The 24,876-nt window shown below is 39.3% G+C and overlaps 1 long non-coding RNA gene across 2 annotated transcripts; it reads left to right on the forward strand.

Annotated features, from left to right (window-relative positions):
• The first annotated feature begins 1,396 nt into the window (after positions 1–1,396).
• Positions 1,397–12,505, forward strand: LOC133381968 (uncharacterized). Of its 2 annotated transcripts, none has more exons than XR_009761764.1 (3): positions 1,397–1,752; positions 10,897–10,947; positions 12,442–12,505. It is a non-coding gene; the product is annotated as an uncharacterized LOC133381968 (long non-coding RNA). The 2 variants fall into 2 exon arrangements; XR_009761765.1 differs by lacking the exon at positions 1,397–1,752 and adding an exon at positions 7,712–8,203.
• Positions 12,506–24,876: the final 12,371 nt, after the last annotated feature.

The following is a 24,876-nucleotide window of genomic DNA, read 5'->3' on the forward strand; positions in this document are numbered from 1 at the left end:
ATGCCACGATGACAAAAAGCCGTTTGATGGCCTCGCTCCCCACACTTTGCGCAAAGCGATGTTGTACAATTGCGTCGTATGTGATCATACGCCCCACACTGAAAACAAGCAGCAGGTTGGCCACTGTATCTCGTAATTCCCCGATCTGATCCTAAAAAAAAATACTTAGGTATGTAACCCTGCCTAGTCCCTTCAGAACGGTTTTTAAAAGAAACCACACATCGGTATTCTCCAGTCCAGAAACCTTCTTCATCATAGTTTTTAGTTGGACCCATTAATATGTCTGCATATTTCATCACCCAAAGTGCTACATCCTGTGCCGGAACAGTAGTAGTACGTAAACTGATCGTGAGTACTCTAGTATCCCCACGAAACAATGGTATCATTTCATAACCTCTCAAAAGTAAGTTATCTGCTCTACAGGCAGCCCTACTGGCCGTCCAAAATTGTCTGTAAGCACGCTCTGAAGCAAGGCAGACATCTGTCTCCTTGGAACCAGGTAACTGTATCACAGCCACAATATCCTCTTTGGGAAAATTTAGAGTATCTCTTATAAACACTTTAGTGACATAAGCCCTCGTGTCTTTTTCAGCTTCTATTCCTACATAACGAAAACGTACCACATATCTCTTTCTAGGATCTCTATCCTCTGAAGCAGTATTAAGGAAACTCTCTAAATAATCTTCTTCATCCCCCACAAAATACCACCTAGGCATTGATGAATTAATGTCCTTCCTCTGCGTATTGCCTCTTGTTGCCTTTGCATAAGAAAGAGATTGCGAAAGTCCAGAACCACTCGGATGGGACTGACCTAAAGACTCATGAGCTGTACTAGCTTCTCCTTGTTCCCTTTGCACCAATGATGCTCTAATAGGACTCTGCATTCCAGGTGAGGAAGCACTCTCCACAATACTCACAGAATCTGTCCTTGTGTCTCCTTTCAAAGAAATGTCTTTCGATGTTAATGTGGATCGTGCTTCTCTTTCAATGTCCATTAGAAAAGTCTCTTGTCTCGCTTTCACTCCTTCTCCTCACTCCACCCTCGATTGCAGAACTGTTTCTCCATGCCTATGAAAGGAAGAAAACCCACAAGCGCCAGAAGCCATACCGGTATCACCTACATGACCCTTCCCTCGGCTTCCCAACTCTGTTTCTATTACTGAGATTCCCTCCAATAAAGACTCATCGGTTACATCTGTTATACAATTCTGAGCAGTCTCAATCGCTTTACCGCCTTCTTCATCCCCTACTAATCCAGTTCTAGGTCTTTTTTGTACCGTCTCGGGTGTTTTTTCCTGCTCTGAACTACTGTCTGTACAATCCCCTCCTTTTTCATTAAGCTTTCTACTTCTTCCCTTATTTTTTAATCTACCACTCTGCATTGTTTCCAGATCTCCCTGCATCCCCATCACCTCACCGATTGTCGGGGGCGCTTCCTTAGAAGACACCCCCAGCAAAACCGATTGGGCCCGTCTCTCCTCCTCATCGATCTCAGCAACCGCTTCCGTTCTCCTTTTGGGAACTGCCGCAATCGGGACACGAGCTTCGGACTGGATTCTCGATGCCACCGCCACCGATGTTGACTCCACTCGTTCTTGTTTATCGTCTCTTCTTTGTTTTATGATTTTCTGCCTCTGTTTTAGACAATCGATTACTTTTTCCAACCATATGTTAAATTCCTCATTTGGCACTAACGTGTCCTTATTGTCAATTTGACTCCAAAAGACAGGCGGAGCCTCATCATCAGCCGTAGTAAGTCGAGTTCTGTGAATATCTTGAAAATATTTTATTAGGTGTTTTTCTTCTAGCCAATCAGGATAAACCTCCATAGACGTCTTCGGCTTCCTCGCCACTAGAAGTCTCCGCACACAATCGAGCGCTAATGATTTTAAATAGCTTAATTCCTTCAGTCTTAATGTTACCTGCCATCCTGAAAGCACATCTTTTAAAGGCTGATAAGTTTTATCCAAAAATTGTACTACTTTTTGTTGACTGTATTTAGTCAGATTTTTTGTCGGAACATTGGTTAAAGCTACATGGGCCATCACATAACCCCAAAGCCTCAACATATCATGCTTTTCAAATTCAGTCGGTAAGATAATATCTTCCACCTTGGTTAGATTTTTTTGCAATATTTTAGTCCATTTTGCCAAAATTTTCCTCTCCCTTGACTCTTTCACATTGGGTACAGCAGATTTTAATTTTTCAACAGAAACCAAGTCCATTTGCATATCACAATCGGTTTCAAAATCAGTTTCAAAAATTTCTGTGAGAAATTCTAATTCTACTTCTGGTTCAGAAATATCAGAGAGGGCGCTCTCTCTTCCTTTTAATTTCTCCTCTCCTCTATCTTCCTCATTTTCTCCTTTATTACTTAATTGTTCAGCAAAGTTCATTTGCATATTATTTTCAATTTCTTTATCTATAATAATAATACATTCTTGTTCTGTTTGCTGATTACCACCTTGATTAAGTTCAAGATCTACAAAACTTTGTTCTTGTATGTGTTCTTGTATTTGTTCTTGTAAGGTATTCTGTGAAGATTCCATACAAGCCTCAGCAGCTTGTGCACTTTGTCTCTCAGTTGTTTTACTAACATGTACTGTCTCTTTAAGAGCACTTAATTCCAAAGCTTCCAATTCTGCAAAGCATTTGTTATATTGTATTCCATAATTGTCTTTAAATTTTCCCAATATACTTTTTTCTTTATCATAAGTGTCTCTTCCATACATTTCAATTTCTCTACTTGAAAAGGTATTTAGAATATTTTCTTGTTGCATTACATACTGCCAAGCCCAGAAAATCTCCTGGCGAAAAACTGTGCAATCAATGTTTATTTTTGTCAAACTTTCTTCTTGTCTTTTGTCACCAGACTGCATTTGTTTCTGCTTGACCATTTCTCTTCTAGCACACTCTTTCTGAAGTCTTTCATATTCTAATACAATTTCTATATAGTCCCTCTTAATCTGCTTTATTTTCATAGAAAGTGCTGCATCACAGTCAGCCATTTTATCTACTGTTTGTTCTATGGGAGTCCTAGGCATCCCAGCTTCTTCTAAGTTTGTAGACTCATTCAAAGGGATCTGAGGGCCCACAACAAGAGCTGCTGATACTTCAGGGGTTCCCCCTTCCTTTAAAGTCACTGGAGTTGCAAACATTTCTCCACCCAGGGAAAACTGGTCTTTTGAAAATCCCTCTTTGTACTCACTGCGAGGCATTGTTTCCAGGGAGGCCTCTGCTTTCAGGGAGGCCTCTGCAGCATTTTTAAAAGGTCTCTCTTCAACAGCATTTTTTTGAGGATCCCCTCCACTGTCAGGATTCATATTGGTCTCAAAAGATGCACCAGAGTCTCCTCCACCTACCTCAAGCCTTGAGGCAGTGGCATGCTGGCCGGATTTTGAATAAAAAGACGTTTTGTTTTGGATCTTCAGGAGCTCCAAAAACTACCACCTCCTCCTACCAAATCAGGGTTAGGGTTAGGGTTAGGTATGAAAAATTTTTTTTAGGTATGAAATGTTTTATTGGAATAAGCCATTCTACATAAATATTATAAAAATTATTACTCAGCCACTACACATGTGGCTTAATAATAACAAAACAAAATTTACATAACATTAACCCCCACAGTACCCAACACAGGAACAGCATCCAAAATTAAGGTTGCAAGTTGCAAGTTGCAAGATCCAAAGTCCAAAGTCCAAAATCCAAATTCCAAAATCCAAAGTCCAAAATCCAAAATCCAAAATCCAGTCTAGGAGCCGATGTCCAGTTATCCAAGATAGGTGCAAGTCTGTAATCCAATCTGTAATCCAATCTTTATTAGCCAAATTCAAGTAAAGGAACAAGAATAAGAACAAACCCAAGAATTTTAAAGATAAGAATTTTAAGAATTTTTTAAACAAGAATTTTAAATTTTAAAACCCCTTCTCTTGCTCTCTACCAGTAGCCTCAGAGGAGGCTAGTCTCTATTTTCCTGCCCCCTCCTGCGCCTCAGCGCAGCAGGTGCAGGCCTACTGTTTTCCATGATTCCCCGAGATGGAGAAGTATCTGATGGTTCTGGGGGAGGCGTAACCGGCATCCTCGGTGCCCCTACAGTTTCTATGGTCACCTCCTCTCCAGTTATTTTAGTAATAGCATCTATCTGGGCCATCTCATTTTTATTTTCCTCTGGATTGTACTCTTCCAGACTGTGCTCCTCCATGCCATCCTCCTTTCCCTTATCCTTTCCCCTATCCTTCTCCCTATCCTTCTCCACCTTCTCCACCCGCTCAAGCTGATCTTCAACCGTCTGTATGCGCCAGCGGCGGTCCGCACAGTGAGCTCGGACCGCCGTTAGCTCCGCCAGACGGTCCTCAGTCGGCCGCTCAAGGTAATCTTGCTGGCATTGTTCCTCACGTTGCTTCAAGATGTCCATCTCAATGCGTTCATTAATCAAGGAGTTGCGAAGTTCCTCCATAGATACCCCTTGAAGGGAGCGTAATAAAACCCGTGCTTTCTCCTCTTCTGTCATACCCTTGGTACGTTTGCCTGGAATTTTTCTAGGGGAACTAAGCGGGGTTATTGTGTTTAGTCCAGCTGCCTCTGAGACCTGCCTTTTTGTAGCTCGGCGACGACTGTCCGTCATCCCTTCATGCGTTATATCTCTGCCCATGTTCTTCCCTAGTATTCCTATGCCCAATGATGGCCTACTTCCCTCAGGCTGCTGAGCATTTGGTGCCCTCGCTATCTCGGAAGGAGCTCTTTGAATATTCTCAGTGGAGCTGCCTCGCTCCGCATTGTCTACATTTCCTTCTAGAATGAGAAAACGATTGCCAAGGTGCAGCTGGGGCTCTGGACAAGCTACCGGTAGTTGCCTGCGATGGCCTTTTTGCACTCCTCTCACTGTCTCCCAGGGGCCCTCTTCGGCCCCTTCTTCAGTTTGACCCTCTCCCCATCTAGCTTCCCTCGGTGGGGTTAGTGTTGGTGGTGTTTGTCGCTCCCCCCTACCCGCCTCATTGATAAATGTTGTTTCTGACTCCTGGCGTTCTACCGTTTGGGCTGCCCAGGCATGCCTTACTGCTTCTTGCATGGATTCTAGGTACCTGTCTGGATCTTGCTTATTGAGCCATGCCTGCGGGCACCACCAGTATACATGGCCTTCATTGCGACACAGACTACAGGTAACCGGCCGCTGGCAGGCCGCTGTGGCGTGTCCTCATACTCCACATTTTGCACAGAGGGCCGACCGGCAGTCCCGGCGGCGATGAGCAAAGGAACCACAAAGGAAACAGGCCGGTGGTTGGCCACTGTAGCGGGTCACTCCACGATCTGGACCCATAAAGAAAAATTTTGGTAAGTGGAGGATTTGACCTCCCTCTACGTTCTGGTGGAGGGCAACCACTGCCCGAAACTCTCCAGTCCAAATCCCATATTCATCTAGACGTGGTTCTGGATCAAGGAGGACCGTGCAGTGTTTCCTCAACCAGACTCCCACATCTTCTGGGGGAATCCCAGTGGTGCGAAACGCAATGTTTACTACTTTGTTTTCGCCCCGAAAGAGAGGGATAATATCAAAATCCTCAAAACATCGAGCGTTAAGCTGACGGGCCGTCCGGCAACGATCCCAGAAAGCTTGGTAGGTACGTTCTGAGGCGAAACAAACATCAACCTCCGTAAGGCCAGGGGGAGTAATGACTGCCAGGAAATGATCTTTTTTCATCCCTAGGCGCCCAAGAAGTACTTGTTGAATCACATATTCTCTTGTTAGGCAGGCGGGGTCGGGCCCTCAATATCGTAGACAGACCACATAGCGTTCACGGGGGTCTGGGCGCTGTGGTATTTTACTATAATATTCATCTAGAAAGCGGGCATCCTCAAGTATCTCCGCCTCTAAATCAAAGCCAAAACCAAACTTTGGGCGCGATGCTGTGCCACGGGTGGGGCCACCCACACCCCCCATCCTAGCTCTCGGTGCCGTTCCAGTTCCTCCACTAGCCGCAGCAGCATAAGTGCGTGCAGGTTCAGACACTGTCTGGTTGATGCCACTAGTTGCCCTAGTCATCGGGGACGGGCGCATCGTCTCACTCATTTCAGGTCGTCTCGCCCCCTCGCCAGACAGCAAATGTGATTCCCCAGTATTTTGCCTTATGTCACCCGCTCCAGAGGATGGTCTCCCATCATCTTTCTGCATTTCTTTCCCAACATTACCTACTGCTAGGCTTCCTCCCATATCCTGTCCCAGTCCCATTGTTTCTGTAGTCTCCCTTTCTGATAAACGTCTTCCTATACCTGTTAACGGTTCTCCCTGCCCAGTCCCGGGGAGAGAAACAATATTCAAAGGAGTACCAATCCAAGGCTCAGTACAGTTCCCAGATGGATTTGCAGACAAAAGGGTGTTCTGTGATGGCTCTTGCTCTTGCAGTTGTGGGTGCATTTGGCATGATTTCCTGGACGGGCATCCACCGCTCGATTGCTGGGATATCTTCATAGGCGCGATGTCTGCATGCCAATCGCCAGTATTCTGTAAGGAGGGAAAGGGCAGAGCAGAGGGCAGAGCAGCAGAGGGCAAACCAACAGAGGGCAACAGTGGTGAAATCCTAGGCTCCCCAACCACCCCTTCTAAGAGTCCCCTATTCCCTTGTATTGGCCCCGATACTTCCACCCGCATCGTATTTATCAGTTCTTCCCTAGCTCCTCCTCCCCATTGCCCACCACCTTCTTTAAAATTAGAGGCTCGTTGTTGCAAAGGTAAATGTAAATTTCCCGATTGTCCCTCACCCGTTTGCGGAGGCCCCTCTTTCAGAGAAGCTCCCTCGCAAGAATTCTGGGCCATTATTTCCAAGTTTGGATCTGGAGGTACGGCCGACCGCCGTTCGATTTCAGCCGCCACGGTCTCTCGTTCTCGGTCATCTCGATTGTCTGCTCCGCCACTAGGTGTCTCCATCGCGACTCTACGTGCAGTCTTGCGCCAAAACTTAAGATGTCCCACTAGGCGCCACAGCCATTCAATATAATCCTGACGTTGTATTGTAGAGTTTGCCTGTCCTATCGACTGCCAGATAAGTGGACAACAGTTAACACTGGTTTTTGTTTCCCATTCTCTGGCTAGGTCTTGTATCATTCTCTCCATCTTTGCCGGTTCAAGCCAGGTGGGTAATGTTCGTGTGGAGGTACGTGCACGTCTCCCTACTAATAGTTTTTCCACTATACCTAAAGTCACCGTCCGGTGTAACGCCATCTCCTCCATGGTACCTGGAATGGTTCCTTGTAAAGCTGCTAGCATTGTCATGTGTGTCTTGTCCAGCCAACCTAAAATAGCATCACGGCTAAGTTTGGTTAAATTAGGGCCTGAAGGGGCGGGAAATACTGCAATATGGGCAACAAGAAAACCCCATAGTTTTAACATGTCCCAAGATCCACCTGGCTCAGCTAGCAGCCAGGTATGATAATATAGCCATCCAGATTTTAATTGTTCTTTCCAACACAACAGAATTCTGGTCTCTCTAGCTCCGCCTTCTACTACAGGTAGTCCTTCAGGACCATAGACTTCTCTTTCTTCATCTTCCATCACAATTGCAGATGCATCAGCCTCTGTTGCTTCAGAGTTCTCCATTGACTCGTGTAGATCTAATTGAGTTGCTGCTGCTGCTACATCCATATCAGGATTTACAAGTGGTTGCTCCACTCCAGGATTTGTATGTAGCTGAGAGCATTCACAGGCCTGGTCACTTATATCATTATTAGCAGTTTGCATGTTACAGTTTGCAGTTTGCATATTTACTGTTTGCATATTTGCATTTTGTAAGCTTGTTTTTTGCAAGCTTGTATTGCTTGCTTTTTGCTGGTTTGCATTTTGCAGGCTTGCTTTTTGCAAGCTTGTTTTGCTTGCTACATTTTGCAGACTTATATTTTGCAGGGTTGCTTTATTTTCTTGTTGTTGTCTTGCTTTTCCCTCTACAAAGCTTGCAGAAGTTGCAAGATTTCTACTTCAGGATTTGTATCTAGCTGAGAGTATTCCCAGGCCTGGTCAATTACATCATTATTAGCAGTTTGGAGTTTGCAGTTTTCAGTTTGCATGCTTGCTTTTTGCAGGTTTGCATTTTGCAAGTCTGCATTTTGCAGGTTTGCTTTACTTTCTTTTTGCATGCTTGCTTTTTCCTCTACAAATCCTGCAGAAATTGTAAGATTTATTATACAATCTCTGGAATCTTTAACAGATAATGGGGTAGGTAACACATCGATTTTCTTAGAAGTTTCTAAGTTTGTTTGATTTTCCTTTAGGAATTCTATTATATTCCCAGGGTTTAATTGCATTTCTAAATTCATTTCATTCATCTCATCTGTTATTTTTATCTGCTCTTGTATAAGTTCTTTCTTTTCTCCTGACTTTTCCTCTGTAATATATTGCATTGTAGGTTTAGGTGACTCTGTATTCTCTACAAACTGAAGAATCTTAATGAGGTTGCTGGATAAAGAGGCTCCAGCTTGCACTCCAATCCTATTTGGAGGTTCTTCTTTCTCCTCCCAACTCCCCAGTTGGCCTTCACCTTTTTGAGGGAGTTCTTTCTTTTTAACTCTCTCTCCTTTTCTCTGACGAAGCTCTTGTTTGAGCTTTCTATCTATTTCTATGAGCTGTTTGGCCTCCATTTCAAAGTCCTTCCTTCCCCCAGCCGGGGGGAGGTTTGTTTGGGATTAGTAGGCCTCGTTGGGGGGGGACCTATAGCTCCCCCTCCGTACGACCCCCAAATACACAAGTGGTCTCAAAAGAATCCCCACAGTCTTAGGAATGTCCAGATACTATTTTTGAAGAAATTCAACCCCCCCAAGTCCATTTGCATATCATAATCGGTTTCAAAATCAGTTTCAAAAATTTCTGTGAGAAATTCTAATTCTACTTCTGGTTCAGAAATATCAGAGAGGGCGCTCTCTCTTCCTTTTGATTTCTCCTCTCCTCTATCTTCATCATTTTCTCCTTTGTTACTTAATTGTTCAGCAAAAGTCTCATCTTTTCCAACATTTTCATAGTTATTTTGCATATTATTTTCAATTTCTGTAATAATAGATTTTTTTCCTATTTGTTGATTACCACCTTGATTAGGTTCAAGATCTACAAAGCCTTGTTCTTGTATATGTTCTTGTATTTGTTCTTGTAAGGTATTCAGTGAAGGTTCCATACAAGCCTCAGCAGCTTGTGCACTTTGTCTCTCAGTTGTTTTACTAACATGTACTGTCTCTTTAAGAGCATTTAATTCCAGAGCTTCCAATTCAGCAAGGCATTTTTCATATTGTATTTCATAATTGTTTCTAGCTCTTTGCAATATACTTTTTTCTTTATCATAAGTGTCTCTTCCATACATTTCAATTTCTCTACTTGAAAAGGTGTTTAAATTACTTTCATGTAGTATTATATTATGCGTAGCCATTAAAATCTCATGGCGAAACACTGCAAAACCAATCTTTGTTTCTGACAAACTTTCTTCTTGCCTTTTGTCAACAGACTGCATTTGTTTCTGTTTGACCATTTCTCTTCTAGCACACTCTTTCTGAAGTCTTTCATATTCTAATACAATTTCTATATAGTCCCTTTTCATCTGCTTTATTTTCATAGAAAGTGCTGCTTCACAGTCAAGTCATTTTATCTACTGTTTGTTCTATGAGAGTCCTAGGGGTCCCAGCTTCTTCTAAGTTTGTAGACTCATTCAAAGGGATCTGAGGGCCCACAACAACAGCTGCTGATACTTCAGGGGTTCCCCCTTCCTTTAAAGTCACTGGAGTTGCAAACATTTCTCCACCCAGGGAAAACTGGTCTTTTGAAAATCCCTCTTTGTACTCACTGCGAGGCATTGTTTCCAGAGAGGCCTCTGCTTTCAGGGAGGCCTCTGCAGCATTTTTAAAAGGTCTCTCTTCAACAGCATTTTTTTGAGGATCCCCTCCACTGTCAGGGTTCATATTGGTCTCAAAAGATGCACCAGAGTCTCCTCCACCTACCTCAAGCCTTGAGGCAGTGGCATGCTGGCCGGATTTTGAATAAAAAGACGTTTTGTTTTGGATCTGCAGGAGCTCCAAAAACTACCACCTCCTCCTACCAAATCAGGGTGAGGGTGAGGGTGAGGGTGAGGGGTAGGGGAAGGGGTAGGGGTAGGGTTAGGGTTAGGGTTAGGGAACCCAATGACACACAAAAAGAGTGAAGATATAGTGCAAAACAGGGTCATTTTTCACCCTTTTTTAGGCCAAGTGTCTTTATTTATTTGTCATTTTTTTCATTTTTTTGTGCAATTTTCCCCTAAGTGCCCAACCCTACGTCCCTGCCAAGTGCAATTTTCCTCCTGCAGGTGGACTTAGGGTTTGGCTCACTTTTAGGTTTAGGCATAGATTGATTTCATGTGGTGCACAAGTTCAAGGTCAAGTTCAATATATAGCCTCACCTAATAGAAAGCAAACCCTAAGGTCTCCCTACAAGTGCCAAACCCTACGTTCCTGCAAGTGCAATTTTGCTCCTGCAGGTGGACTTAGGGTTAGGGTCACTTTTAGGGTTAGGGTGAGGGTTAGGGTTAGGGTGAGGGTGAGGGTCAGGGGTAGGGTGAGGGTGAGGGTCAGGGTCAGGGTTAGGGTTAGGGTTAGGGTTAGGTAAGATTTTTTTTTTTTTTAGGTAAGATTTTTTTATTTAAATTATTCATACTACTAGGTTAGGGTTAGGGTTAGGGTTAGGGTTAGGGTTAGGGTTAGGGTTAGGTAAGATTTTTTTTTTTTTAGGTAAGATTTTTTTATTTAAATTATTCATACTACTAGGTTACATCCCGCACGCGAAAACACGTAACAATATCGCCACTCTCGTAATAACATATCTAGCTAATACATATAATTTTCCTAACTAACTTAACACTAATACAATATATTCATCTCAACTCTATGTTATAGGAGGTGTCGACTCTGATGTCCACGGCCAGAATTTTCTCCACTTCTCATGCGGTAATTTTTCCTTTTCAAATAAACTCAGTTCTCTTATTTTTGATAATATTGTCCTAATTGTACTTTCAGAACTGCATATATTTTGAGTCTTAATTTCTTTTAACCGTTGCCAACATAAGATACTTAGAACAAATAAATTAACGATTCTTATCGTTGTCCAGGGTACCTTCCAATAATTATTGACTACATAGTTTTTATTTCTAAGTCTTTTCACTCCTTTTCTTTGTCTCGGGCCTTGAATTCCTTTTTCTGGTTCTGCTCCCGAAACAATAGTTTCCCAGTTTTGCCTCTAAAGGTCTGGCCAATCCAGAGTTTTAGCAATTATAGTCCACGTCTCTTTCGCAGATACACAATCTTTAACAAAATGTTGAATGGTTTCTTTTTGTGTCTGCCCTGTTCTTACAGCTTCTTCCTGACATCTTAATCGTGGACAAGCTTGATTAGCATTTGCTAGCCACGGCTTATTTGTTTGCACGCTATAAATCTGATGAAAAAACTTCCATCTGATGTCCCATAGTTTATAAGGAATTCTTTGATCTTTAAAGAATTCTATCTGGTGTACAGGCTCTTTTAAGTACATAGATAAATTTCCCCTTTTTACATTCTTTTCAAATTGTGGTTGAAAACTATTTACTTCTAATAAATTCCTATAAATTTTGTTTTTCATCATTTTTGGTTCACCCCTTTCAATTTTTATTATGCTTGCCCTTAATTTCCATTTTCTTAAATTACTATAAATTTCAATCAAATAATCAGGTCCCAAACACTTTAGCGATTGTGTGATTTTATAATTGACCTTATCTTCTTCCCACCATATTTTGGCCCAATCTTTAATTCTCCAGTGTTTGGCAAAGGCAACCAACCAAAATTGTGGTGCCAATTCTTTTCTTTCTACCTCTGCCCATTTTCCAAAATTATGACTAACAAAAATTGCTAAAAATTTGAAACCAATTGCTGTAAAATTTAGACCACCCTGTGCTACAGATTTATACGCCTCTGCTCTTGCAAGGGGGAAATTAGCCGTTCCCCATAGAAACTTAAATGCCATTTTATTGATTTCCTTAATGATCCTTTCAGGTGGTGGGTAGACAGCTGCCAAATTACCTACTACTGGGACTAAGTACGTACTAACATACATGGCTTTTTGATAGATAGAAAGATGCCATTTTTGCCACATTTGTATTTTTTCTTTAACTTTATCTCTCCACATAGTCCAATTATATTCCCACCCTTCCCATTTAACTGCAAAATAAATTCCTAATAATTTAACATGTATTTTAATTTGCCCTTCTACAGCTTCTGAATTTATTGCTTGATTTTTATTTTTATTACTAATCAGATATTCTAATGGCATTACTTGTATATTTCCCTTAATGTTATTGGGCGATATTATAAAACTCTTTTGCATATTTAACTGGGCACCAGAAGCCTGACCAAATTGTTCAAACAAATCTCTGATTATTTCTATTTCTTGTTTATCATTTACTAAAATAGATACATCATCTGCATGAGCAACAGCCTTCACACTTAAATCACCCGAGTCCAAGCCTGACATGTGCATTAAATTAACAGGTATTGGTATTTGGATTCCCTTTAAACTATCTTCCAACTCTATTTTACATAAAACAGCATCTAAAACTAACACATATAACAATGGGCTCATAGGACATCCCTGCCTGACACCAGACTTTAACATTATTTGTTTCCCTCTGTATCCATTAATTTGAGGCACTACCACTGCTTTTTCATACATCAATTGAAGATGATTAACGAAAATCGCCGGAATGCCTTTCCAAAGAAGTATCTCCCACAAAAACCGATGATGTATATTATCAAAAGCTTTCGTTTGATCTAATTGTAAAATATGTCCTTTCCACATCCCTTTTTGTACAAGTTGAAAAATTTCTCGAAATAAAAGTAGTGAATCTACCATAGTTCTTCCCGGCACTGCACTTGTTTGAAATTTAACTATTATCTTACTAGCTATCTTAGCTAACCTATTATTAAATATTTTTGCTAAAATTTTATAATCAGTGTTTGTTAAGGCTATAGGCCGCCAATTTTTTACTAACGTAAGATCTCCTTCTTTCGGAAAAAAAATTAAAATACCATTATAAAATGAATTAGGTAAATTATTTCTCTCTAGGGCTTGATTATATACCGCTGCAAGTGGTTTCGCTAGCCATTTCTTAAATATTTTATAAAAATTCCAGCCCAGACCGTCCGGTCCCGGTGCTGATTTTCCTTTCCCTGAAACGATTGCCGTCACCACTTCTTCCTCTGTGATAACTGCTGTCAACATTTGTTCATCTTCATCATTTAACCCATCATAAAGATGTTTCAACCTCTCTTTTGGTATGGCCACTATGTAGTCATGCACCTGTTTAACTGAAATATTTTTTAAACTAAACATATTTTCATAATATTGTTCCATTAACTGGAGCATACCTTGGGGATGAAAAACAACATCGCTGTCTTCATCTTTTTTTAATCCTTTAAATTCTACTGGAACTTTAGGGTTTCTAACCTTTGCCCATTCATCGATATCAATGATGGGTCCCTTTGCTCTGTTATTTTTATATCTTTTCCTTTTGTCCCTCTGTTTTTGATGATAAGTTTTAATCGTATTTCTGGATTGTTCTAAAACTTGTTTATTATATGGTTGGCCTTTATTAACATACAGGTGACACTTTAAAAATTGATAAACGGCAGCATGATATTGTTTTATTTCATTTTGGTTAGCCCTTCTTTCATAATTCCTACATTGTTTAACTACTGATCTCTTTAAACGTTCCCACCATTGATTTAAATCATCCCCATACAAATCAAATAAAGTTAAAAGAATAGCTAATGTTGTGGCTATGACCTCTTTACACTCTAACATATCTAACAACTTAGGCCTTAACCGCCATAAAGGCTTGCCTCGAGAAAAAACTTGCCCCATACTAAATTCCATCGCTAATATGACATGATCTGACCACGGAGTAACAATTGTTTTGCATTTTTCCACCTTTAATTGTTTAGGGGCACGTATTCTATCAATCCTACTCGCAAACAAAGGATGATAAAAAGTATACCTCACACCATCTAAAACGGGATAACTATTAACATATGCTTGTCTTACACCTACAGGAAAATAATCTAATTCATTTTGTATCTCTAAAGCCTTATCTACTAAATTTAACTTATTCAAAAATGTTTCTAATTCTCTTTCTTCAACCGTTAAACCCACGGCCAATTTTTTATTTTTAAATTTTGATGATCTATATACACTCCTATCAGCTAACCTAGACCTATTATTAAAATCTCCTACTATTAACAAAATTCTATTTGTATTACTATAATCTTTCAGATTACCCCATAACTTTTTTCGCTCTGCCACACTAACTGGGGCATAAAGTCCACACAATCTAAACGCTACTCTTCTATTTTTACTATTACCTATCTGCTCTATAACTGTAAAATCTACAATTAAAAGCCGTCCCGGTACGGCCTCCAAAACAAAATCAACGGTGAGATCTGTACGAGAACGAAAGAGAATCGCAACTCCTGTCGCATTGTCCACACTGTAAGACCATAACGACGGTCCCGCATTCCACAACTTCTGAGCATCGCATCTCTGTTGTTCGCTATTAAAATTTATCTCTTGAAGCACATAAATATCATAACACAATCTGGGTAATAAAGAAAGCACCTCATCCCTTTTTGTTTTCATTCTAAAACCTCTAACATTCCAGGAAAGAATTTTTAAATTTAAATTTGAAATTGAATTTAAACCTACCATAAAATATATTTATATTTATATTTATACTTATTTATAAAACCTATTTATATTTATACTTATTTATACTTATTTTTATAAAAAACCTATTTATAAACAATTTTTAAACAATTTATAAACAATTTATTATAATCTAATTTAAACCTATAAATTATTTTCCCTAATAATAAAACTTTAAATTAAAACCATATTAAATCAAATTATCTATCTCTTAAAATACAGTGCCATAAAACAGGAAGATTCACTATTGAACTTAAAATCTTTATCACCACAATACTATTTGTTTTTAACTCTTCTCTTCAAGTTACCTCTCCTTGCATCTCATTTTCTCTTTCTACCCCTTCAGGTAAATCCTGAAGTGTAGTCTTACTGGGAGAAGTATTGGTAAAAGGAATAGGAGGGGGTTCTTCAGGGATATTTAAAGGGAAAATTGGAGAACTGTTATCTATTACCACTGTTTGTACATGCAAATTCTGTTGTGACAGATTAACTTCTTGCAATTCCTCTAAGTCTTTTCTTCCGATAGATTCAACAACCGGCTTGATGAGCAAAGAATTTTCTTGTTGCGAATCTAAAAATTGAGACTTTGTTTCTTTAATATTTTCATTCCTTTGTTCTTCTTCTAGATTAGTTCCTTCCTGATGCCTTTGTTCTCTATATTTTTTCTTTGGTTTCCTTTGTTCTTTTATGAAATCTCTGTCTGGAATATTTTTTTGTGTCTTTTGTTGTCCTTCCTTATTACTATGACTCATAACACCAGGATCTAAATTTTGATCTAACCTTGCATCCTGTACTATTTCCAAATTTTCACCAAAGACTCGGTATCTATTTGTTTCTGTGATTAATGTTCCATTATTTACCCTTTCTAAATGCTTTGTCTTTTGCTTACTTTTTCCTCCTTTTCCCTTCTGAACTGTATTCCAATTATCCTGTCTTTCTTGAGAATTATTTCTTATAGAATCAATTTTCCACCCTTGAGTATCAGTCTCTGCCCGACTTTCGGGTTGTGGTCTACTTGTCCTCTCTTCTTTTCCCATATCTCTTTCTTGCCTAGCTTTCCTTTTCATCTGCATAACAGCTTTTTGTTTTCCTGACTCTGCCCTTCTTTCAGCCTTTGCACTTCTATCTGCATCCTGTCTGTTATAGTATGATTGGGGGCACCATAAATACGTATGACCCATCTCATCGCACAGATTACACGTGATACCACGATGACAATAAGCCGTTTGATGACCTCTCTCCCCACACTTTGTGCAAAGCGATGTTGTGCAATTACGTCGTATGTGATCATACGCCCCACACTGAAAACACGCAGCAGGTTGGCCACTGTATCTTGTAATACCCCGGTCTGATCCCAAAAAGAAATATTTAGGTATATAACCCTGCCTAGTCTCTTCAGAGCGATTTCTAAAAGAAACCACACATCGGTATTCTCCGGTCCAATAACCTTCTTCATCGTATTTTTTGTTTGGACCCATTAAAATGTCTGCATATTTCATTACCCAAAGCGCTACATCCTCTGCCGGAATAGTGGTAGTGCGTAAACTAATTGTGAGTACTCTAGTATCCCCACGAAGTAATGGTATAATCTCATAACCTCTTAAGAGTAAATTGTCTGCTTGACAGGCAGCCCTACTGGCCATCCAAAATTGTCTGTAAGCACGCTCTGAAGCAAGGCAGACATCCGTCTCTTTGGAGCCAGGTAGTTGTATCACAGCCACTATATCTTCTTTGGGAAACTTTAAAGTATCTCTTAAGAACACTTTAGTGAGATAAGCCCTCGTGTCCTTTTCAGCCTCCGCTCCAACATAACGAAAGCGTACAACATACCTCTTTCTAGGATCTCTTTCGTTCGAGGCAGCATTGAAAAAACCCTCTATATATTCTTCTTCATCCCCTTCAAAATACAACCTAGGCATTAATGGATTACTATCTTCCCTCTGCACATTACCTCTTGTTGCCTTTGCATAAGAACGAGTTTGTGGCAATCCTGAACCAGTGGGACGGGACTGATCTAAAGAACTATGAGTTATCCCAACTTCTCCTCGTTCCCTTTGCTTCGATGATGTTCTAATAGGACTCTGTAGTCCAGGTGAGCGAGAGCTTTCCACAATACTCACAGAATTTGCTCTTGGATTTCCTTTTGGATAAATGTCTTTTGGTGTTAATGTAGATTGTACTTCTCTTTCAATATCAGTTATAAAAGTCTCTTGTCTCGCTTTCACTCTTTCTCCTCGCTCCAACCACGATTGCAAAACTTTGTCTTCATTCCTATGAAAAGAAGAAAACCCACAAGCGCCAGAAGCCATACCAGTATCATTCGTATGACCCTTCCCTCCATTTCCCAAATTTGTTTCTAAATCTGTTTCTAAATTTGTTTCTAATACTGAGATTCCCTCTAATAAAACTTCATCAGATACATTTCTTATGGAATCCTGAACAGCCTGGATCTTCTCACCCCCTTGTTCACTCCACGGTAATCCAATTCTAGGTCTTTTTTTAACTGTCTCGGGTGTTTTTTCCTGGTCTGAGCTACTGTCTATATAATCCTTTCCTTTTTTATTAAACTTCCTATTTCTCCCCTTATTTTTTGATCTACCCCCCTGCGTTGTTTCCAGATCTCCCTGCATCCCCATCGCCTCACCGATTGTCGGGGGCGCTTCCTTAGAAGACACCCCCTGCAAAACCAATTGGGCCCGTCTCTCCTCCTCATCGATCTCAGCAACCTCTTCCATTCTCCTTTTGGGAACTGTCAACGCCACCGATGCTGACTCCCCTCGTTGTTGTTTATCATCTTTTCCTTGTTTTATGATTTTCTGCCTCTGTTTTAAACTATCAATTACTTTTTCCAACCATGTTATAAAATCTTCTTCTGGCACTAATTTGCTTCTATTGTCAATTTGGCTCCAAAAAGGAGGCGGAGGCACATTAGAAGTCTTAATAACTCGAGATCTGTGAATATCTTGAAAGTGCTTTATCAGATGTTTTTCTTCTAGCCAATCGGAATAAACCTCTGTAGACGTTCTCGGCTTCCTCGCCACTAATAGTCTTAACACACAATCAATCGCTAAAGATCTTAAATAACATAATTCTTTGTGTCTCGACTTCACCCTCAAACCTCAAAGTGTTTCTTTTAATGGCTTAAAAGTTTTGTTCAAAAATTGTACTATTTTTTGTTGACTATATTTGGTCAATTTTTTTGTCGAAACATCAGGTAAATCCACATGGGTCATCACATAGCCCCAAAGGTGTAGCATGTCACGTTTTTCAAATTTAGCAGGTAAAATAATCTGTTCCACTTCAGGTAACTTTTTATGTATTATTTCAGTCCATTTTGCCAAAATTTGTTTCTCCCTCGACTCCCTCACCTTCGGTACAGCAAATTTTGGGTCTTCACGAGACTCAGAGGCCGTTATCATATCATCCTCAGTTCCAGTGAAATCATTTTCAAAAATGTCCATAAGAAATTCTGAATTAACTTCCCCTTCAGAAATTTCTGATAGGCCACTCCTTTCCACCATTGTCTCTTCCTCTTGGCTATCCTCATCTTCTTCTTCCTCACCACTGGATTGTTCAGTGAGATCTATTACCTCTGATTCATTATCACTTTTAATTTTTCCATGTTTATTTTCTGTATTATTTTCTATATTATTTTCAATTTTTGTATTATTTTCCATTTTTGTAATATCCATATGTTCTTCTATTTGTTGTTGATTATCACCTTGATTAACTTCAAGATGAATTAAAGTTTGCATATAAACTTCCTCAGCAGATTGTACATTTTGTCCCACAGTTACTTCACTGTGCGATATATCATTCACATTTTTTTCAGTTATTATTTGTGATAGTTCTAACGATTCCCTTGTAAATTGTATAATGTCTTTCTCCTGTAAGGCTTGGAGCTCAAAAGAAATCAACTGTGACTTGTGTGGAGATCTGTCTCTCTCCTCCACATTTTCTTCAAACTGACTGGTTGCTATTTGTACTGTCTCTTTAAGAGAGAAAAAATCTCCAAATTGATTTTCAACAATATATTTATTATATATTTTCTCATGATCAGCTCTGTTTCTTCTCAACCTCTTTGTTACTTCTATGTATTTATCTTTTCCATAGTCTTGAATATCTTTTTTTGAAAAGCTATTAAAATAGTTTTCTTCCTTTATTATGTTATGCAAACTTGCTTTCATTTTCAGTAATTCCTGCTGAGCCTCTAACGAAAAGTCTCCTGTTTCTGGTGAAAATTCTTTTTGCATTTTGTCAGCAGCCTGCAATTGTTGCTGTTTGACATTATCTCCTATAAAACTCTCTCTCTGAAACTTTTCACGCTCTCTCAAAGTTTCTGCAGCCAGCAAGGCTTCTGTAAACTTTTTTCCACAGACACTTTCAGTCTCCATTGCTTTAAATGGAACTGCTGAATCACTGTCAGCCATTTTATTTACTGTTTGTTCTATGGGAGTCCTAGGGGTCTCAGCTTCTTCTAAGTTTGTAAGCTCTTTTGAGGGGATTTGGGGGCCCACTTCAACCTCTACCAATACTTCAGGGATCTCCCCCTCCTTCAAAATCACTGGCATTGTAAACATTTCGTCACTTAGGGAAAGCTGGGCTTTTGAAAATCCCTCTTTGTACTCACTGTCCTCCATTGTTTCCAGGCAAGTCTCAGCAGCATTTTGAAAGGGTCTTTCTTCAACCGTGTTTTTTTGAGGATCCCCTCCACTGTCAGGATTCATACTGGTCTCAAAAGATGCACCAGAGTCTTCTCCACCTACCTCAAGCATTGAGGCAGTGGCATGTTGGTTAGATTTTAAAGAATAAAACGTTGTGTTTTGGATCTGGAGGAGCTCCAGAAAACTACCACCTTCTCCCACCAAATCAGGGTTAGGGTCAGGGTCAGGGTCAGGGTCAGGGTCAGGGTCAGGGTCAGGGTGAGGGTGAGGGTTTAGGGTGAGGGTTAGGGTGAGGTTTTGGGTTAGGGTGAGGGTTAGGGTGAGGGTTAGGGTGAGGGTGAGGGTGAGGGCGAGGGTGAGGGCTAGGGTGAGGGCTAGGGTGAGGGCGAGGGTGAGGGTGAGGGCGAGGGTTTAGGGTTTAGGGTGAGGGTGAGGGTGAGGGTGAGGGTGAGGGTGAGGGTGAGGGTGAGGGTGAGGGTGAGGGTGAGGGTGAGGGTGAGGGCCAGGGCCAGGGCCAGGGCCAGGGCCAGGGCCAGGGCCAGGGCCAGGTATCAAATTGTTTTAGGTATCAAATTTTTTTATTAGATAGAAGCCATACTACAAAAAAGGTACTCAGCCATTACATATACGGCTGAAGACCAACAAACCCGAAACCAAAGGCAACAACAACATCATTAACTCCCCAAGGTACCCCCAAAAGTACTCAGCACAGGAACAGCATCCAAGTCCAAGTCCAAGTCCAGAAACCAGGATGTAAATTCCAAGAGCCAAAGTCCAGTCCAGAAGCCAAGATCCAGAGGCAGCAGTCCAAAGTCCAGAATCCGGAAGTTAGGGTTAGGGTTAGGGTTAGGGTCAGGGTCAGGGTCAGGGTCAGGGGTAGGGGTAGGGGTAGGGTCAGGGTCAGGGTGAGGGTGAGGGTGAGGGGTAGGGGTAGGGGTAGGGGTAGGGTTAGGGTTAGGTAAGATTTTTTTTTAGGTAAGATTTTTTATTTAAATTATTCATACTACTAGGTTACATCCCGCACGCGAAAACCCGTAACAATATCGCCACTCTCATAATAACATATCTAGCTAATACATATAATTTTCCTAACTAACTTAACACTAATACAATATATTCATCTCAACTCTATGTTATGGGAGGTGTCGACTCTGATGTCCACGGCCAGAATTTTCTCCACTTCTCATGCGGTAATTTTTCCTTTTCAAATAAACTCAGTTCTCTTATTTTTGATAATATTGTCCTAATTGTACTTTCAGAACTGCATATATTTTGAGTCTTAATTTCTTTTAACCGTTGCCAACATAAGATACTTAGAACAAATAAATTAACAATTCTTATCGTTGTCCAGGGTACCTTCCAATAATTATTGACTACATTGTTTTTATTTCTAAGTCTTTTCACTCCTTTTCTTTGTCTCGGGCCTTGAATTCCTTTTTCTGGTTCCGCTCCCGAAACAATAGTTTCCCAGTTTTGCCTCAAAAGGTCTGGCCAATCCAGAGTTTTAGCAATTATAGTCCACGTCTCTTTCGCAGATACACAATCTTTAACAAAATGTTGAATGGTTTCTTTTTGTGTCTGCCCTGTTCTTACAGCTTCTTCCTGACATCTTAATCGTGGACAAGCTTGGTTAGCATTTTCTAGCCACGGCTTATTTGTTTGCACGCTATAAATCTGATGAAAAAACTTCCATCTGATGTCCCATAGTTTATAAGGAATTCTTTGATCTTTAAAGAATTCTATCTGGCGTACAGGCTCTTTTAAGTACATAGATAAATTTTCCCTTTTTACATTCTTTTCAAATTGTGGTTGAAAACTATTTACTTCTAATAAATTCCTATAAATTTTCTTTTTCATAATTTTTGGTTCACCCCTTTCAATTTTTATTATGCTTGCCCTTAATTTCCATTTTCTTAAATTACTATAAATTTCAATCAAATAATCAGGTCCCAAACACTTTAGCGATTGTGTGATTTTATAATTGACCTTATCTTCTTCCCACCATATTTTGGCCCAATCTTTACTTCTCCAGTGTTTGGCAAAGGCAACCAACCAAAATTGTGGTGCCAATTCTTTTCTTTCTACCTCTGCCCATTTTCCAAAATTATGACTAACAAAAATTGCTAAAAATTTGAAACCAATTGCTGTAAAATTTAAACCACCCTGTGCTACAGATTTATACGCCTCTGCTCTTGCAAGGGGGAAATTAGCCGTTCCCCATAGAAACTTGAATGCCATTTTATTGATTTCCTTAATGATCCTTTCAGGTGGTGGATAAACAGCTGCCAAATTACCTACTACTGGGACTAAGTACGTACTAACATACATGGCTTTTTGATAGATAGAAAGATGCCATTTTTGCCACATTTGTATTTTTTCTTTAACTTTATCTCTCCACATAGTCCAATTATATTCCCACCGTTCCCATTTAACTGCAAAATAAATTCCTAATAATTTAACATGTATTTTAATTTGCCCTTCTACAGCTTCTGAATTTATAGCTTGATTTTTATTTTTATTACTAATCAGATAATCTAATGGCATTACTTGTATATTTCCCTTAATGTTATTGGGCGATATTATAAAACTCTTTTGCATATTTAACTGGGCACCAGAAGCCTGACCAAATTGTTCAAACAAATCTCTGATTATTTCTATTTCTTGTTTATCATTTACTAAAATAGATACATCATCTGCATGAGCAACAGCCTTCACACTTAAATCACCCGAGTCCAAGCCTGACATGTGCATTAAATTAACAGGTATTGGTATTTGGATTCCCTTTAAACTATCTTCCACCTCTATTTTACATAAAACAGCATCTAAAACTAACACATATAACAATGGACTCATAGGACATCCCTGCCTGACACCAGACTTTAACATTATTTGTTTCCCTCTGTATCCATTAATTTGAGGCACTACCACTGCTTTTTCATACATCAATCGAAGATGATTAACGAAAATCGCCGGAATGCCTTTCCAAAGAAGTATCTCCCACAAAAACCGATGATGTATATTATCAAAAGCTTTCGTTTGATCTAATTGTAATATATGTCCTTTCCACATCCCTTTTTGTACAAGTTGAAAAATTTCTCGAAATAAAAGTAGTGAATCTACCATAGTTCTTCCCGGCACTGCACTTGTTTGAAATTTAACTATTATCTTACTAGCTATCTTAGCTAACCTATTATTAAATATTTTTGCTAAAATTTTATAATCAGTGTTTGTTAAGGCTATAGGCCGCCAATTTTTTACTAACGTAAGATCTCCTTCTTTCGGAAAAAAAATTAAAATACCATTATAAAATGAATTAGGTAAATTATTTCTCTCTAGGGCTTGATTATATACCGCTGCAAGTGGTTTCGCTAGCCATTTCTTAAATATTTTATAAAAATTCCAGCCCAGACCGTCCGGTCCCGGTGCTGATTTTCCTTTCCCTGAAACGATTGCCGTCACCACTTCTTCCTCTGTGATAACTGCTGTCAACATTTGTTCATCTTCATCATTTAACCCATCATAAAGATGTTTCAACCTCTCTTTTGGTATGGCCACTATATAGTCATGCACCTGTTTAACTGAAATATTTTTTAAACTAAACATATTTTCATAATATTGTTCCATTAACTGGAGCATACCTTGGGGATGAAGGACAACATCGCTGTCTTCATCTTTTTTTAATCCTTTAAATTCTACTGGAACTTTAGGGTTTCTAACCTTTGCCCATTCATCAATATCAATGATGGGTCCCTTTGCTCTGTTATTTTTATATCTTTTCCTTTTGTCCCTCTGTTTTTGATGATAAGTTTTAATCGTATTTCTGGATTGTTCTAAAACTTGTTTATTATATGGTTGGCCTTTATTAACATACAGGTGACACTTTAAAAATTGATAAACGGCAGCATGATATTGTTTTATTTCATTTTGGTTAGCCCTTCTTTCATAATTCCTACATTGTTTAACTACTGATCTCTTTAAACGTTCCCACCATTGATTTAAATCATCCCCATACAAATCAAATAAAGTTAAAAGAATAGCTAATGTTGTGGCTATGACCTCTTTACACTCTAACATATCTAACAACTTAGGCCTTAACCGCCATAAAGGCTTGCCTCGAGAAAAAACTTGCCCCATACTAAATTCCATCGCTAATATGACATGATCTGACCACGGAGTAACAATTGTTTTGCATTTTTCCACCTTTAATTGTTTAGGGGCACGTATTCTATCAATCCTACTCGCAAACAAAGGATGATAAAAAGTATACCTCACACCATCTAAAACGGGATAACTATTAACATATGCTTGTCTTACACCTACAGGAAAATAATCTAATTCATTTTGTATCTCTAAAACCTTATCTACTAAATTTAACTTATTCAAAAATGTTTCTAATTCTCTTTCTTCAACCGTTAAACCCACGGCCAATTTTTTTTTTAAATTTTGATGATCTATATGCACTCCTATCAGCTAACCTAGACCTATTATTAAAATCTCCTACTATTAACAAAATTCTATTTGTATTACTATAATCTTTCAAATTACCCCATAACTTTTTTCGCTCTGCCACACTAACTGGGGCATAAAGTCCACACAATCTAAATGCTACTCTTCTATTTTTACTATTACCTATCTGCTCTATAACTGTAAAATCTACAATTAAAAGCCGTCCCGGTACGGCCTCCAAAACAAAATCAACGGTGAGATCTGTACGAGAACGAAAGAGAATCGCAACTCCTGTCGCATTGTCCACACCGTAAGACCATAACGACGGTCCCGCATTCCACAACTTCTGAGCATCGCATCTCTGTTGTTCGCTATTAAAATTTATCTCTTGAAGCACATAAATATCATAACACAATCTGGGTAATAAAGAAAGCACCTCATCCCTTTTTGTTTTCATTCTAAAACCTCTAACATTCCAGGAAAGAATTTTTAAATTTAAATTTGAAATTGAATTTAAACCTACCATAAAATATATTTATATTTATACTTATTTATAAAACCTATTTATATTTATACTTATTTATACTTATTTTTATAAAAAAACCTATTTATAAACAATTTATTTATTATAATCTAATTTAAACCTATAAATTATTTTCCCTAATAATAAAACTTTAAATTAAAAACATATTAAATCAAATTATCTATCTCTTAAAATACAGTGCCATAAAACAGGAAGATTCACTATTGAACTTAAAATCTTTATCACCACAATACTATTTGTTTTTAACTCTTCTCTTCAAGTTACCTCTCCTTGCATCTCATTTTCTCTTTCTACCCCTTCAGGTAAATCCTGAAGTGTAGTCTTACTGGGAGAAGTATTGGTAAACGGAATAGGAGGGGGTTCTTCAGGGATATTTAAAGGGAAAATTGGAGAACTGTTATCTATTACCACTGTTTGTACATGCAAATTCTGTTGTGACAGATTAACTTCTTGCAATTCCTCTAAGTCTTTTCTTCCGATAGATTCAACAACCG

This window comes from Rhineura floridana, chromosome 3, assembly GCF_030035675.1.
Source record: "Rhineura floridana isolate rRhiFlo1 chromosome 3, rRhiFlo1.hap2, whole genome shotgun sequence".
In the NCBI taxonomy this organism is placed as follows: domain Eukaryota; kingdom Metazoa; phylum Chordata; class Lepidosauria; order Squamata; family Rhineuridae; genus Rhineura; species Rhineura floridana.